Source organism: Delphinapterus leucas, chromosome 2 (assembly GCF_059928025.1).
Source record: "Delphinapterus leucas isolate spDelLeu-1000000601 "Yukka" chromosome 2, BTC_Dleu_Yukka2, whole genome shotgun sequence".
Lineage (NCBI taxonomy): Eukaryota > Metazoa > Chordata > Mammalia > Artiodactyla > Monodontidae > Delphinapterus > Delphinapterus leucas.
This window is the reverse complement of record NC_143130.1, coordinates 175,454,725-175,468,420: the sequence shown is the minus strand read 5'-3', so window position 1 is coordinate 175,468,420 and position 13,696 is coordinate 175,454,725. Positions and strand designations below refer to the sequence as shown.

At 50.5% G+C, this 13,696-nt stretch overlaps 1 long non-coding RNA gene across 4 annotated transcripts in view; it reads left to right on the top strand.

Moving 5' to 3' along the window:
- Positions 1–13,696, top strand: part of LOC149750358 (uncharacterized) — a 68,896-nt gene that overhangs the window by 15,659 nt on the left and 39,541 nt on the right. The window lies entirely within an intron of this gene.

Sequence of the window (13,696 nt, the reverse complement as noted above, 5' to 3'; positions counted from 1 at the left end):
GGTTGACGAGACAAGATGGCGGACGGCTTGCTCGGTGAATTAATTAGTTCCCTATGTGATTGTCCCCTTGCTGCCCTCCTGGGCTGGAGGGCTGGAGGGCACCGCCCACTCCTCCCTATGCCAAAAGGATAGACCAGCAGGAGGGGTGGGAGCGAGGGGGGAGAAGGAGGAGGCGTGGGCGTGGGCGGGGCTGGAGATGGGGGAGGGTAAGGTGGCGGTGCTCCTCTGGGTGGTGAGGACACCGGGGCAGGACCAGGCGGAAGGCAGAGGAGGGAGTCCTCTGGGGGTGGGGGGTGGGGGTGGGGGTGGGGGCTGGCAGAGATCAAATCTCCACATTTTAATTTGGAACCAGTGCCCCAGGGAGGGATTTAGACACAGTCAGGCTGCTTTGTACAAATAACCCCCCTTCCCGGACAGCTGTCAGCGTGAGTCCTGCACGAACCGCCCAGAGAGGGAAGGGGCGGGTGGGTGGCTTGTGGGGGAGGGCTCCCAGGCCCCGAGCCAGGCCCCACACAGAGGGGCCCTGCTTCCAGGCTGCAACCCTGAGGTCTGGGCTTTCAACCCCGCCTGCAGAGGCGGAAACTGAACGCAGGGAGCAGAGATGGTCTCAAATCCCGCAGCTGCCTGGGGCTGAGCTGGCCTTTGAATCTGTGACACCTATTCCTTCCACGGCCTCGGTTCTTGGATGAAAGGCCACACACCTGGCTTAGGGCCTCCTACATAGTAGATGCTCAATAAAAACGAGTTGCATGAAGATGAAGCATGACATTGAGGGGAAGTAGACAACGGTAACAAGAGTAATAAGAAGGAATACATTAAAAACCGCACTCACACACACGCACACAATGGAGAGACCCCGAGGATATACTTTTCTCCCGTGACTTCGGAGCTTTGTTTGAACTGCGTCACATCAGACCTGGCTCGTCTCTTGGCTCTTCTTTGTCACGTGTAACCTGGGGGTGACAACAGCCACCTCACTGCTGGCTTGGGACAATAACACAAGATAAAACAGATCATCTCCAGACAAGAGCAGCACCTCTGCTCACTGGTTCACTGAGATCAGAACTGGGGTCCCATGACCATCCCGGTTGTTGGCCAGGAGATAAAATAAATTTCTCCCTGTTTCCCAGTCCGGCCCTTATTCTGGTCCACCTCAGAGCATATCCGGCCCACAGGCTGCCAGCAGGGCGAGGCGGGCTGGGCAGACAGGCACACCGAAAGGAACCCTCAAATCCTGCAGCGTATTTTCTTGCCCTTCCCTCCCCCAGACTGATTCAGACTTTTTAATGATGAAGATGCTCACTTTGAGTCAGGGTCTGAGTCAGAACAATAGTGGAGAAACATTGGCTTCTGAGTTAGAGCTGGGGTAAAGATCTTGGCCAGCTTATGACTCAGTTTCCTCAGTAAAGATTAGAAATAAAGCATAGAAAACACTGAGCGCCTAGAAGACAGTAAACTGTGGCCGCTGTCACAGGCATTGTTAGAGATGCATCCACCATATTCCCTAAAAAATGTGAAGACCCGGCAGCCCCTGCGCTGCCCAGGTCTGTTTTGTTGTGGTCATTTGGGGTTTTAGAGGAGGGTTTTGCTGCTTGTGAGTGGGGTGAGGATCACACTCCTTTCCTTGTGCTCTGGAATCAACAGTTTGCTCTGCTCGTAGCTGCCCTCACTCCCCTGGGAGCCCAATTTCAAAGGATTTCTCCACTGAGCTAAGCAAACCTAGTCATCTTTGTGCACAAAACTCCCACCCAGGCTATTTGTCTCTGTTCTGAGTGCTTGGCATGGGGCCCGAGAGAAGTCTCCAGAAGGAGTGCTTAGCGAAGAATGCTGGCATCCAGTTGGGGTTGACTGTCCATAGTCCGCCAGCCCCAGCCCGTACTCTGCCCGGGGCTCTTGGCAGCCCAAGTTAACCACAAGACAAGTTTTATCATCTGTTAAACCTGTTGTTTGGAAAAAAAAAAAATGACTTCAATAAAATATTTCAACAATTATAGTCCATTTTAATTAGGTGTGTGCCACATAATTATAGGTTAAAAAAAGTGGATAGGGTTTCAAAACCCAACACCCTGGCCATACGGTGTTGGCTGTTCTCCTGCGGAATTTCCAGCTGGATTCTCCACCTGAGGAGACACAGCATACCTGGGGAGCCCTCCCCACTGTCCGTGGCTTGACCCAGTTACCCTTTTTTTCACCATTCTCGCCACTTCCATCTGGAATCTTAGAGTCCTGGAAGAGGTGGGGATGGTGGCAGGTGGCCCCTGAAAGCCTGGAGGGTCAGTACTGTGATAAAACACGGTGGTGTGATGTTGGGCAGGTTCCCCGGATGGGGAGTCTGGAGTTCTGGGGTCTCCTCTGGCCCCATCATCAACTTGCTGGACTATCTTGGGCACTTGCTTCTTCTCTCTGGGCTTTAGTTTTTTAATCTTTAAGAGAGTTCAAGCATCCTTTTTCAAGATTTTTTTTTTTTTTGGTGGTGGGGAGGGAAACCCGCTTGTCAAATGAAATTTTAAAAGAAAAGCCCAATATGTAAAGAGTTAAAAATAGAGGTGCTTGGGTCAAGTGAGATGTGGCCCCAAACCTTCTCTGGTGGCCCCAGTATCACCTTCAAAGTAGCAGAGTTTGAAAGTGGCTGGACTGGCTAACTTCTAAGAGCCCTTTCCAGCTCTTTCATTCATTCAATCAATTCTTACTGAGCAACCATGATGCACCAGCCCTGTTCTCAGCTCTGGAAGCAGTCTAGCCCCATCCTGCATCCTGTCCCTCGAGGGGCTTTCCTGACCCATGGGGCCGGAACGTGTACAACGGCTCCTCACACCAGCTCTGCACGCCGTCCTTCACAGACCCCGCAGAGTCCTCGGAATAACCCTGCAGGGGTCCTGTCCCCATGTGTATGGGAGGCTCACCCAGGTCAGGTAAACCACCCAAGGTCCCACTGCTCCTGAGAGGCAGTTCTAGAACTGAGTCTGGCATCTTGTGGCTCCAGAGCCCACGACCTAAGTCAGGACACCCAGCTTCCTGCCTCTTTATTTGTGAACTGAGCTGCTGCCGACTAAGGTGGGCACTCTCCTTGCTGGCCCCGGTGCCCACTCACTCTCTGAGTGACTGTCTCCCCCAGCCGTCTCTGCCTTGGGAGGTCATCACCCGCCCCTTCGCCGACACTGCCATCAAGGGAGAGCAACCTGGTTGCCCTGCATGAATGGACTTCTGGCCCTGGCACCCCAGAGAACTTCACCTCTCCTTTCTCTCTCCCTTGTGTTTTTCTCACTGGGGTTCATGGATCATTGACTGCTTGAGACACAGCGGTGCGAGAGTGAGAGCGTGGGCCCATGTCTCCCTGAGACTCTACTATTTTTATTGTCTTATTTTATTCAGACTCCAAGTTTTAACCTACCCTATAAAGCCTTGTACAATAGGAAGGGAGCTGTTTATGCGTGAGTATATGTGTGAGTTAATGAAGAAATGGAGTGATTGAGTGAATGTATAAATGGATGAGGGGATGGAATAGTGTGTTAATAAATACATTAATAACGTGAGTCAACATATAACCAAACGGGGAAATTGAGGGATAAATGAGTGGAAAAATAGATGAGCAGATGAGTGGGTGGCAGATGAATTAATAAAAAAGTAAACAAGGGAATCTAGATCCACATCTGTATGTAGATCTCTCCGTAAGCTAGTGCATGTCTAAGTGACTGAATGAGTAAAGGAGAAAACGAGTGAGGTAATTTAAGCTGCAATAAATGAAGAAGTAAATGAATGGATTGATGAGTGAGTGACTGAATAGATAACTTCTCTCTTTAATTAGCTTCTCAGTCACATGTCAGGGTCCTCTAGAACCAAGCTTGGCCAACGCATACTGGTCACGGGAAAGCAGGCAGAATCCACCCAAAACTCAAGGAAGCTTTGCAGACAAGCACTGGCCCAGCCAAGGCGATGAATAACAAGATGGGCACCCTTGTCAGCAGGCTGGCCTGGCTATAGCCCCGGCCGATGACTCTGGAGCTTTCCAGGAGTTTGCTGAGTTTCCTGCGTGGAGAGGCTCTGGTGTGTAGCCCCGGGAAATTCCAGGAACCTCCAGTTAGCCAGACTGCAATGTGGGAGTGAGGGTGGCGTGGCGCAGGGAAGGGAGCTGCTGTTTGCTTTTTGCCATCATCCAGCTAAGAGAAGCCAAGTGATTTCCAGCAAATTCTAGGACAACTGTTTGCCTTAAGGCTTAGGGCTCTAGAGCCAAATTTCAATGCAATCAAACCTTTCTGAGTTTGGGAGTCATATGAGAGAGAGGGTGGGAGAGAGAGAGGGAGAGACGAAGAAATAAAGTAGGGTGGTGAAAAGGAGAAGAGGCCGAGGGTTGAAATGCAAAGCATCTTTGAGGACTGTGGCCCTGTTAGGTGGATCTGATAAGAGAATTATAAGCTCGGCCCACAGCAAACTCATGTCAGAGTTGGGGTGTTACTAGGATCCCACACCTGTTAGGATTCAAGTGTGGATCTGTCTGGCTCCAAGGGAAGGTTAGTGTGGCCATGTTTGGAGGGAAAGGAGGTAAGAACGTACAGAGATGTACCATACTCAAGGTCAAACCCTCCAAGACCTGCAGGAAGCCCAGTCGAGGCCGATAGAGGCTTCCTATCACAGATGGAGTTTGGGACTGGGTTAATCCAAGTGCCTTCAGGGCCAGGTGGGTGCCATCAATGACGCTGGCCAATGCAACGATGGCATTGCCAATGCAATGATGCCTGGTGATGGAGGGTCCCCTTGGTGGGGGTGACCATTGTGAGTGCTGGGGACTGTGGCAAAGTGAAGAAACCAGGCCCCAGGGGGACAGGGGCTGAGCAGTCAGAGTGCCAGCTGACTATGACCAGGCAGGGAATCCAATGTGGCCAAATATTTTAATTTTTTGAGAAAAACTTCTCTATGACTAAATGTTGGCAATGATTAAAAAAATCTTTTTTAAAGCACTGTGCCAGTCAAATGTTTCATTGCCCCAAAAGTTTGTTCGGGTTTTTCTGTAACAGCTTATGGAAAATCCGAGGGAACTTTTTGGCCAGCCCGATAAAACTGGGCTTTTGTTCTCTGACCTCTGGGTTCAGGATTGAGGGAACCAAGACAGGCTGAGAAGAAGGGACGTCGTTTGATGGTCAAGGTCCTTCGCAACCCCCTCTGCCTGACTCAGTCTCCTGTCGTTCGGCACCCCCAAATGCCCTGGGGACATGCTGCCTGTCTTCCCACTGTTCATGCAGCTCTGCCTGCTGAGTGCCCTTATTTTGAGCCCTGTTTAAGTCCTTCTAGATCTTGGAAGCCCTGCCCAAAGGGCTCTTCCATGAAGCTCTCATGAGTCCCTTGCATCACACCTCGCCTTCTGCTCATCACAAGTAGCCCCTCAGCGCTTCTATCTTTGTACTCAGTCCTTGGGATTTCCTGCAGGTACGACATGCTGCACGTGGTGTGTGCAGGGGTTGCACAGTTTTGGGGGGCAGTGGAGGGATGAGGAAATGTCTTCGTGAGAGTTGACTACTGGGAATGTCAATTCTTCTGTCTGTGCAAAGCAGAAGCATCATCTTCCAGCCTAGGAGGTCAGGGAAGGTTTCCAGGAGGAGGTGACTAATTCTTCAAAACTTGGAAAGATTCAGGCAGATGGTCAAGGGGCTGAGAAGGGGTATTAGGATGGTGGTGAGCTTGGGTTTTGGAGACTGTGCCTTGGACTTGTGCCCTGAATCTTCCTTTTACTAACCAGAGACTCTGAGTGAGCCATTTCACCTCTCTGAGCCTCAGTTTCCTTCCCTGTAGCAAAGGTCGAATGATGGCTTCCCAGATGGGTGGTTTTAGGGGTGGAATGGGTAGACCCATGTGAAGTGTCTGGCACCTGGCTGCTTCTCTGCTGCTGCTATTACTGCCATGGCTACTGTGCCCTTCGGGGAGCGAGGACGGTGTCAGGAAAGATGCAGAGGTAGTGCCCCACAGGGCCACTCAGGAGAGGCAGGGGGCTGGAGGCTCGGTGCAGAAATGGCATGTGTGGGAAGAGCTCACATCAGGCTCCGGGGGGACGCGGCTCTGATCGGCCAAGGGAGGGATCGGCCAAGGGAGGGAGTCCACCCTGTACAGCCAGCAATAATTATACAGGAATTTTAACTGTTGGGCATTCTTTGCTCTTTCCAGTGAGACATTAAATCATGGGGGGGTGGGGGGGGATGCTGGGAGTCCCCTGGTATATTGGGGGGATGATTCAGGCAGCCTCAGTGTGTCGTGGAGAAGAGTGTGATGGTGAGGGGATGGGAAGCAGGGAGGCGGGAGTGGGGGACTTTGACAGTGCTGGGCAGGGCACCATGGGGGTCTGACCTTAAGAAGACGAGCAAGGGCCCTAGTGACAGACTTCAGCAAGCGAGATGCAACAGGACACGCTCTCTGACAGGTCACTGAGGGCATAGCAGGGGGTGGGTCCATGCTGACCTTGACTATCTGAGTCAAAGAGGCCAGGCTGAACTCTGGTGGCACCAACAGGGATTCGGGCGTGGGGAGGAGCCTGACGACCTCTGAGCAGGGAGCTGTGAAAACAAGCTTCTGCCTTGTTCGCCTGGTTAACCCTTCATAATGCAGGCCGTTAGGACAAAGTGCAGGGACGCATCCTCTGAGAAGCCTTCCTGAAGTCCCTCTGTCTCCTGGCCACCCAGCTTTTCTCCCCTTCAAACCTATTCTATGCCCAGTGCACACACCTGCTTTCAGCTCCTGCAGCCCGTCTTGGCCCATGTGACACGGTAGCTGTCACCTGCTCGCCCGGTTCTGGGTACCCTGAGGGTGGGGGTGGGTTCCCAGTTCTGACTGTGGACCCCCGGGCCTAGCCCACAGCAGGACAGCTACTGCCTGGCGGGTAAGTGAGAGTGAATGAATGAAGGAGGCAGATAGGGTCCAAGGAAGGGAGAGGGGAGGCAAGAAGGAAGGGGGAAGAAAGAAACAAAGGACGGAAAGACAGAAGGAAAGGATGGAGGGATGGATGCAGGGAAGGACGTTGGGAAGGAGGGAGAGAAGGTCCAAAGGCTGGTGTTGGCCCAAGTCTCTCTGTTTGCCAAGGTCATGAGATCAAGGACGCCCCCAATGGACAGGGAGATGATGCAATTGGAGGTAAGACCATTTGCCCGGGGGGCGGTGCAGGGCACTTTCTCTGGTGCCGTGGACCAGGGATGGCTGCCTCTGGCTGCCATCTGGCCTGCTAATAAATGAGGATCTGGGAGGCCCTATTATCGTAAAACAACAGCTGATAATCTTGGTTCTCCTGAGAGGGCTGCAGCTCTCTGGGTTAGAAGCACACGGCTGTGCTCCACCAGGCTGGGATAAATTCAGGTTTGGAGAGCTTCATTCATTCATTTATTTGCTTCCTTCCTCATTCACTCACAAAGGCAGCTGAGCTCGTGCTGAGTATCAGGTGACACACCAGGAGCTGGGGATAGAGCGGGGACTGAGATCATGGGTAGAGCTGAAGACTTCAGAGGTAAGCCCAGCTCTGCCCTAACTTAAGTGTGTAACTTTGAGAAAGTTACAGGTCAGTAAGACAAAGAGCAGGGACACCTCCTCTGAGAAGCCTTCCGGGAGTCCTTCTGTCCCTGGGGGACCCAGATTTTCTCCCCTCTATGCCTACTTCCCAACCAGTGTTTCCTTCTTTGCGTACCAGACCAAAGGGCCAGCTTCCAAGGATTTAGGGAGGACAAGCTAGGGTGTGTATAAATCACCCAGCACAGTGCCTGGTGTACATTTAAATGCTCACCTAATGGTGGCTGTTAATCGTTATTATAATAATCCAGTAGAGAGCAAGGCGTGTGAACCAACACACATGCAGTACAGCAAACACTATGGGAGGGGTAGGAAAACCCTAAGCAGGGATCTCAGAATACGGCAACATTCCTGCTGCCTGGGAGAGCCCGGGAGAGATTCAGAGAAAAGTGATAATTGCTGCCCTGGGACACGAAGCTGGAAGAGATAGAGATAGTCCTCCAGATAGAGCGAGTGGCAGGGGCTAAAGGAGGGTTGTGCCTGGTGACGCTTGGCTTGGGTGGAGGCCCAGGAGGCTCTGCGAGCATCAGGCACCACCCTCCTTGCCCATCTCTTGCAACATCTGTCCCATGGGAACGGACCCAATTCCGCCCAGTCCTGACAGCTGGGACCAGGGTGGAGCTGGGGATTGAACACGGTTCTGAGGGTCATGGTATTCGCCATGAAGATTGCTTCTGCACTTTTAAATCAAAAATTGTAATAATTTCATTGAATCAACATCCGTATCATCCAGTGTGTGAGATGTGCCTCCGAGATGCAGGATGAGGAAGAAGTGCACAGGCCACAGTGCCCGGTCTAAGGGCTCCTGGCTCTGCGGTCGAACCAACCTTACCTACCACTCCTAGAAAAGCTGTACATCAAGGTCTAGACACCACTTTGCATGTATGGCCTCTGAGTGTCACAACCACTGTGTAAGTATCATAATCCCATTTTACAAGCGAGGAAGTCAGCCCTCAGAGATGGCAAGTGACCAAGGATGGTCTGTGTCCTTCAAAACCAGAGAGCAACAGTCGTGTGTGGTGAAGACTGAGGCAGCTCCGGAAGGATGCTGGAAACACACCAGGTGCAGACAGCTGGGGGACCTGAGGCTGCAGAGATGCCTGGAGAGTGGAAACAGTGGAGATGGCCACTACTACTCTGAGGCTGTCCTGGGACAGAGGAAAGCAGGCTTGTTCTGGCAAGTTGAGGGGACGTTACAAGGACAGGTTTCCCGGACTGAAGCAGGAGCTCCTCGGAGAGGCAGGAATTGTCTCCTGTCCTTAGAGGGATTTCCCCAGAGTGCACCCAGGTGAGAACATTCTAGCACTGTGGGGAGGTTGCCTGGAGGGGCTGATCGGCTTGCCCCCTTTTAAAGTTCCACACTTGGTTTCCACTTCCCCTGCGTGGAGGTCTACAGAGCTGATAGCCACAGGCTGGATGGACGCTGGAGCCTCGGGGAAGGTCCTCTAGCACCCAGGGGGGCATCCTGCCTGTGGTCCAGACACAGGAGGGACTATGTCAGGGAGCACGCTTTGGGGTTAAGCCCTTGATGCTCTCCGTGGTTTTTTAGAGCAGACCTATTCCTGGGAGAGATAAATGCTTCGAGGGTTAATGGGAATGATGCTAGTAGATGTTGCCTCTGCAGCCTAGGACAGAGGCTTAAAGAAAACACTAGGATGGAGCCCTGGCCTGGGCAGGGTGGAGAGAGAGGTGATGGTGGGGGAAGGCAGCTGGCTCTGGAACTCGACGTCCCCAGTGAGTCCAACTTGGCCACTTTCTAGAGGGAACATGGGGAAGACCACTCGGTTTCCACATCTGTAAACTAGAGAAGACGTGGAGGTCACCCTCACAGGTCGATGGCAGACCCATGCAAGATACAGCTCGGTAAAATGCTACACCAGCTCAAAAGCGCCGTCCAGATGCTAGCTGGTATGGCGGTATGTTTGCAAAGCACTTAGCATGTCGCTTTACTAAGGGCCTAATAAATGTGAACTCTTATTATTACTATCACTATCATTACTACTACCACATTACAATTTTGTCCTCAGGGCAGTTCTACTTTCTGCAAAACTAGGTGGCACCACCCCTTGCAGCCCGCGGTAATTATAGAGGAATTTTAACTGCTGTGCATTCTTTGCTCTTTCCAGTGAGACACTAAATCGTGGGCAGATATGAAACTGATTCCACTTCCTTGCTGGTGGGGGCTACCTAGCAATAGCTATCATTTATTGAGCGCCTACTTTGTGCTAAGCCCTATTTGAAAGTCATGCTCTTGTATCAACTCATTTAGCTCTCACAAGCCACCTAGGACGCAGGACCACTACCGCCCCGCTCTGCCAAAGAGAACAGCGAGGTGAGCAGTCCCACCACTGGGTAAGGTGGAGCTGGGACTGGAGCCTCGTATTTACTCTCAGGGCTTGTGTTCCTGTTGTAACGCGTGAGCCTGGGACACGAGGAATTAGCTAGCGGTGGAATGTGCTAAATATAGGCCTTAATGGTCCCAGCCAGTCTGGAGCAGTGAAGGAGAGGAAGGAGTCAGGGAGTCTCACGCCCCAGTGGAAAGCGTATCCTGAAGTCAATATGGGGGTAAGCGCGCCTCAGGCAGCGAGGAGGTGGGAGAGAGCACACACTCCAAAACGACAGGCCGGCCGGCCTGCGATCTGTACTCGGTCCCTTACTAGCTGCGTGACAGTGGATGAGACCAGGCGTCGGCCATCAACGGCCTGTGGGCCATGCCTGGCCAGCTGCTGGTGTAAGTGCATAAAATTTACCTGACACACAGGTGCTTCGGATCTAGTCTCCCACTGGACCCTCCCCAAACCCCGACAGGTGGGATTATCACCTGGATTGTTCTGTAGTGTGGAAACTACCGCACTACGACGGCAGAGTTGAGGATTTGGGACAGGGGCTCTCTGGCCTGCAAAGCCAAAAATATTTACTCTCTGACCCTTTCCAGAAAATGTTTGCTGACCCCTGGATAGATAGATGGTCGCTTCTCCTGAATCTCAGCTCTCTCAGTAAAAAAATGAGTCGTGGAGCTTATGCGAGTGAAAGCATGAGGTTATGGAAGTGACGTGAGCTCGTGGATGCCCCGCCTGTGCTGGTTTACAGTAGGTGCTCGTTAATGGATGGATGGTATGGAAAAGCCAGTGTAACACCTTGTGCCGTAGGAGGCAGGATAGGAGAGTGGTGGGGGCAGATCAGCCCTGGTGAGAGGCAGACCTCTGTCAAACCCTAACATTGCTCCCTCACGCCCAGCCTTGGGACCCGGGGCAAGTTGCTTCACTTTTTCTTCCCACCTGTCAAGGAATAATAATGCCAGCCCCTGTCTCTGGGGTATCTATCAAGATTTCCCAAGTTAATTCATAAAAGCAAATCACATGGCTAGAGTAAAAAAGATGGACAACAGTAAGTATCCATAAAGGTGTGGAGAAATTTGGACGGTCGTCCATTGCTGGTAGAGATATAAAATGGTACAGCCGTTTTGGAAAATCCTTTAGTGGTTTTTTAGAAAACATAAATTTATTATACGATCCAGCAGTTGCACTGCTAGATATCTATCCAGGAGAAATAAAACATATGCCTACACAAAGACTCGAACACGAATATTCATAGCAACCTTACTTATAATATCTCCAAAGTGAGAACAGCCTAAATGTCCATCAGCTGATAACGCAACTGATTAAGCTAATAAGCAAGACATGTTATGTCCACCAATGGAATACTATTTGGCAATAAAAAGGAACGAAGTACTGATACATGCTACACAAAGCATTGACTTCAAAAACATGAAGCTAAATGAAAAAAGCCAACCACAAAAGACCACATATGGTAGGTTCTATTTTCATGAAGCATCCAGAAGCGACAAATCCAGAGAGAAAGTAGATTAGTGGTTGCCAGGCACTGGGGGGAGGGAGCAGTAATTGCAAATGGGCTTTGAGGGATCTTTTCGGGGTGATGCAAATGTTCTAAAATTGGATGGTGGTGACAGTTGCACAACTCTGAAAATTTACTAAATATTGTTGGATTGTACATGTTAACTGAGTGGATTTTATGGTATGTAAATGAAATTGTCAAAAAAGAAAATCAACGCTTGGTCTTGTACGTGATGCAGAATAAGGCACAGTGGCTGTCATTGGAGGTGATTCCTTCTTTCCCCTGGCTGGACTTGAGATGTCGGCAAACTTGAAGTGTTGATCTGGGTCTGGAAGTTTCAAGTGCATGACGTCCAGGCAGATCTCAGCTTCCACACCCAGCCAGTGCTGCTTTTACCTTTAGCCTGTTTCCTCTTCTGTAGGCTGGTTTACATGTAAAATATATAAAGTGCCAAGCAGGTGTTTAGCATGGGAGTTTTCTTTCTCAAGGGAATAGATGAATACAGGGGTCATGATACCGTACACTTTTATTTTTCCAACTGACACAAACCTCTGTTTTCCGTTCACGACTTTGTTTTGGAAGTTCGGACAACAGAATGAATATTGGAGTTAAAGGTCAGAGATCGGAACTGAACCCTCAGCTCTGCTGCTAACCAGTTGTGTGATCTTTTCCATCTGGGTCTTTCTGACAAACGAGGGCTCTTGGGTAATAATCCCACCTGTTGGGACTCTGCAAGGGCCCAATGGGAGACTAACTCCGAAGCACCTGTATTGTTAAGGGGTCACTATTCTCAATCCCAAGGCAGCACGAGATGCTTCCATGAAAGGGATTGGGGTCCCACGAAGGGGTGTGGGACACTCACTGCACACCTAGGGGCTCCCAGAGCTGGGACCACGTGCTAGCCAAGGGACCTGCGGGCTGGTCTCTGCCGTGGGTCTGCCGTGGATGGGAAGGCGAGGCTCCTTGGGAAGGCAACCCTGGCCAGCTTCCTCCAGGATGCAGTGCTGTGAAAAAGCTGTGCCCTGTTGGAAGCTCTGTCAACTTGTGAGTCTGACAGCTTGGTGTTGTCCCAAGGTTGGCTGAGCCCTGAATCCCCAAAGCTGACCAGGGACTGAGTGCAGAAAGAGGTCTGGCACAGGCCGAGCTGCTTTGGCTGGTTTCCATGGGAGGATCTTGAAGAAGACCACATGCACAGGGACATAGGATGGAGGCAGTGCCCCTCCATCACATGCATCCCTGTCCCCTGAGCTACTGCTGACCTCAGGCACATTCCTGCTTCTCCTGGAGCTTGGCTCTTATTTTCTGAGAAGAGGGGAAGGCGTTGATGGGATCAGAGGTCTTGTACTTGTGGCCTAGCTTTTTTTCTTTTGTCCACAGTATAGCAAACCTCCTTTTATCATGCTTTATTGTGCCTCGCAGAGATTGCATTTTTACAAAAGGAAGTTTTGTGGCAACCCTGCATTGAGCAAATCATCGCCACCATTTCCCCACAAGCAGTTGCTCATTTTGTATCTCTGTGTCATATTTTGGTAATTCTCCCAATATTTCAAACCCTCCACCAGCCATAAGATTATGACTCACTGAAGGCTGAGATGATGGTCAGCATTTTTTAGTGATAAAGTATTTCTAAAGTATGTACATTTTTTTTAGACTTAATGCTATTGCACACTTAATAGACTACAGTACAGTATAAGCATAATTTTTATATGCACTGGGGAACGCAAAAATTTGTGTGACTCACTTTATTGCAGTATTTCCTTTATTGTGGAGGTTTGGAATGGAACCTGTAATATCTCCAAGGTATGCCTGTGTAGCCAGCACTGCTTATAAAGGAAAGTTGAATGATTGCTATTTAAACATTAGAAGGTTTTACTGAAAAACAGATTTTGGGGTCTACTTTGAAAAAAAAACACAAATGTTTGGCACCACTGGGGCTGCATTCATTCCATCATGGCTTTGATAAGGCTGAGAAGAAGCAGTTGTGCCCTTTAGACCCCAATCTTCACTCATCCCTATTCTATTCCCACTCTGAGGCTGAATGCTGGCTGTCACTTACGGAAGAGTTAAGAGGGGGAAAAAGATTTCTGGTGCTCGTATCTCCATCAGAAGTGGGAAAATGAAAGGCTAACAGAGCCATGCTTTAAAAAAGACGAAGGAGCAAGTTTTTCTGAGGGAATGTATCCCTGAGTATTTACTGGGTGAAATAGACCCGTGTCTGTGGGGTTCTAGGGCTCACCCACATCCTTCTGCCTTTCCTTTGGGCTCACTGGAGGATTACAGTATCCTGCTCCCTCTGTAGTTA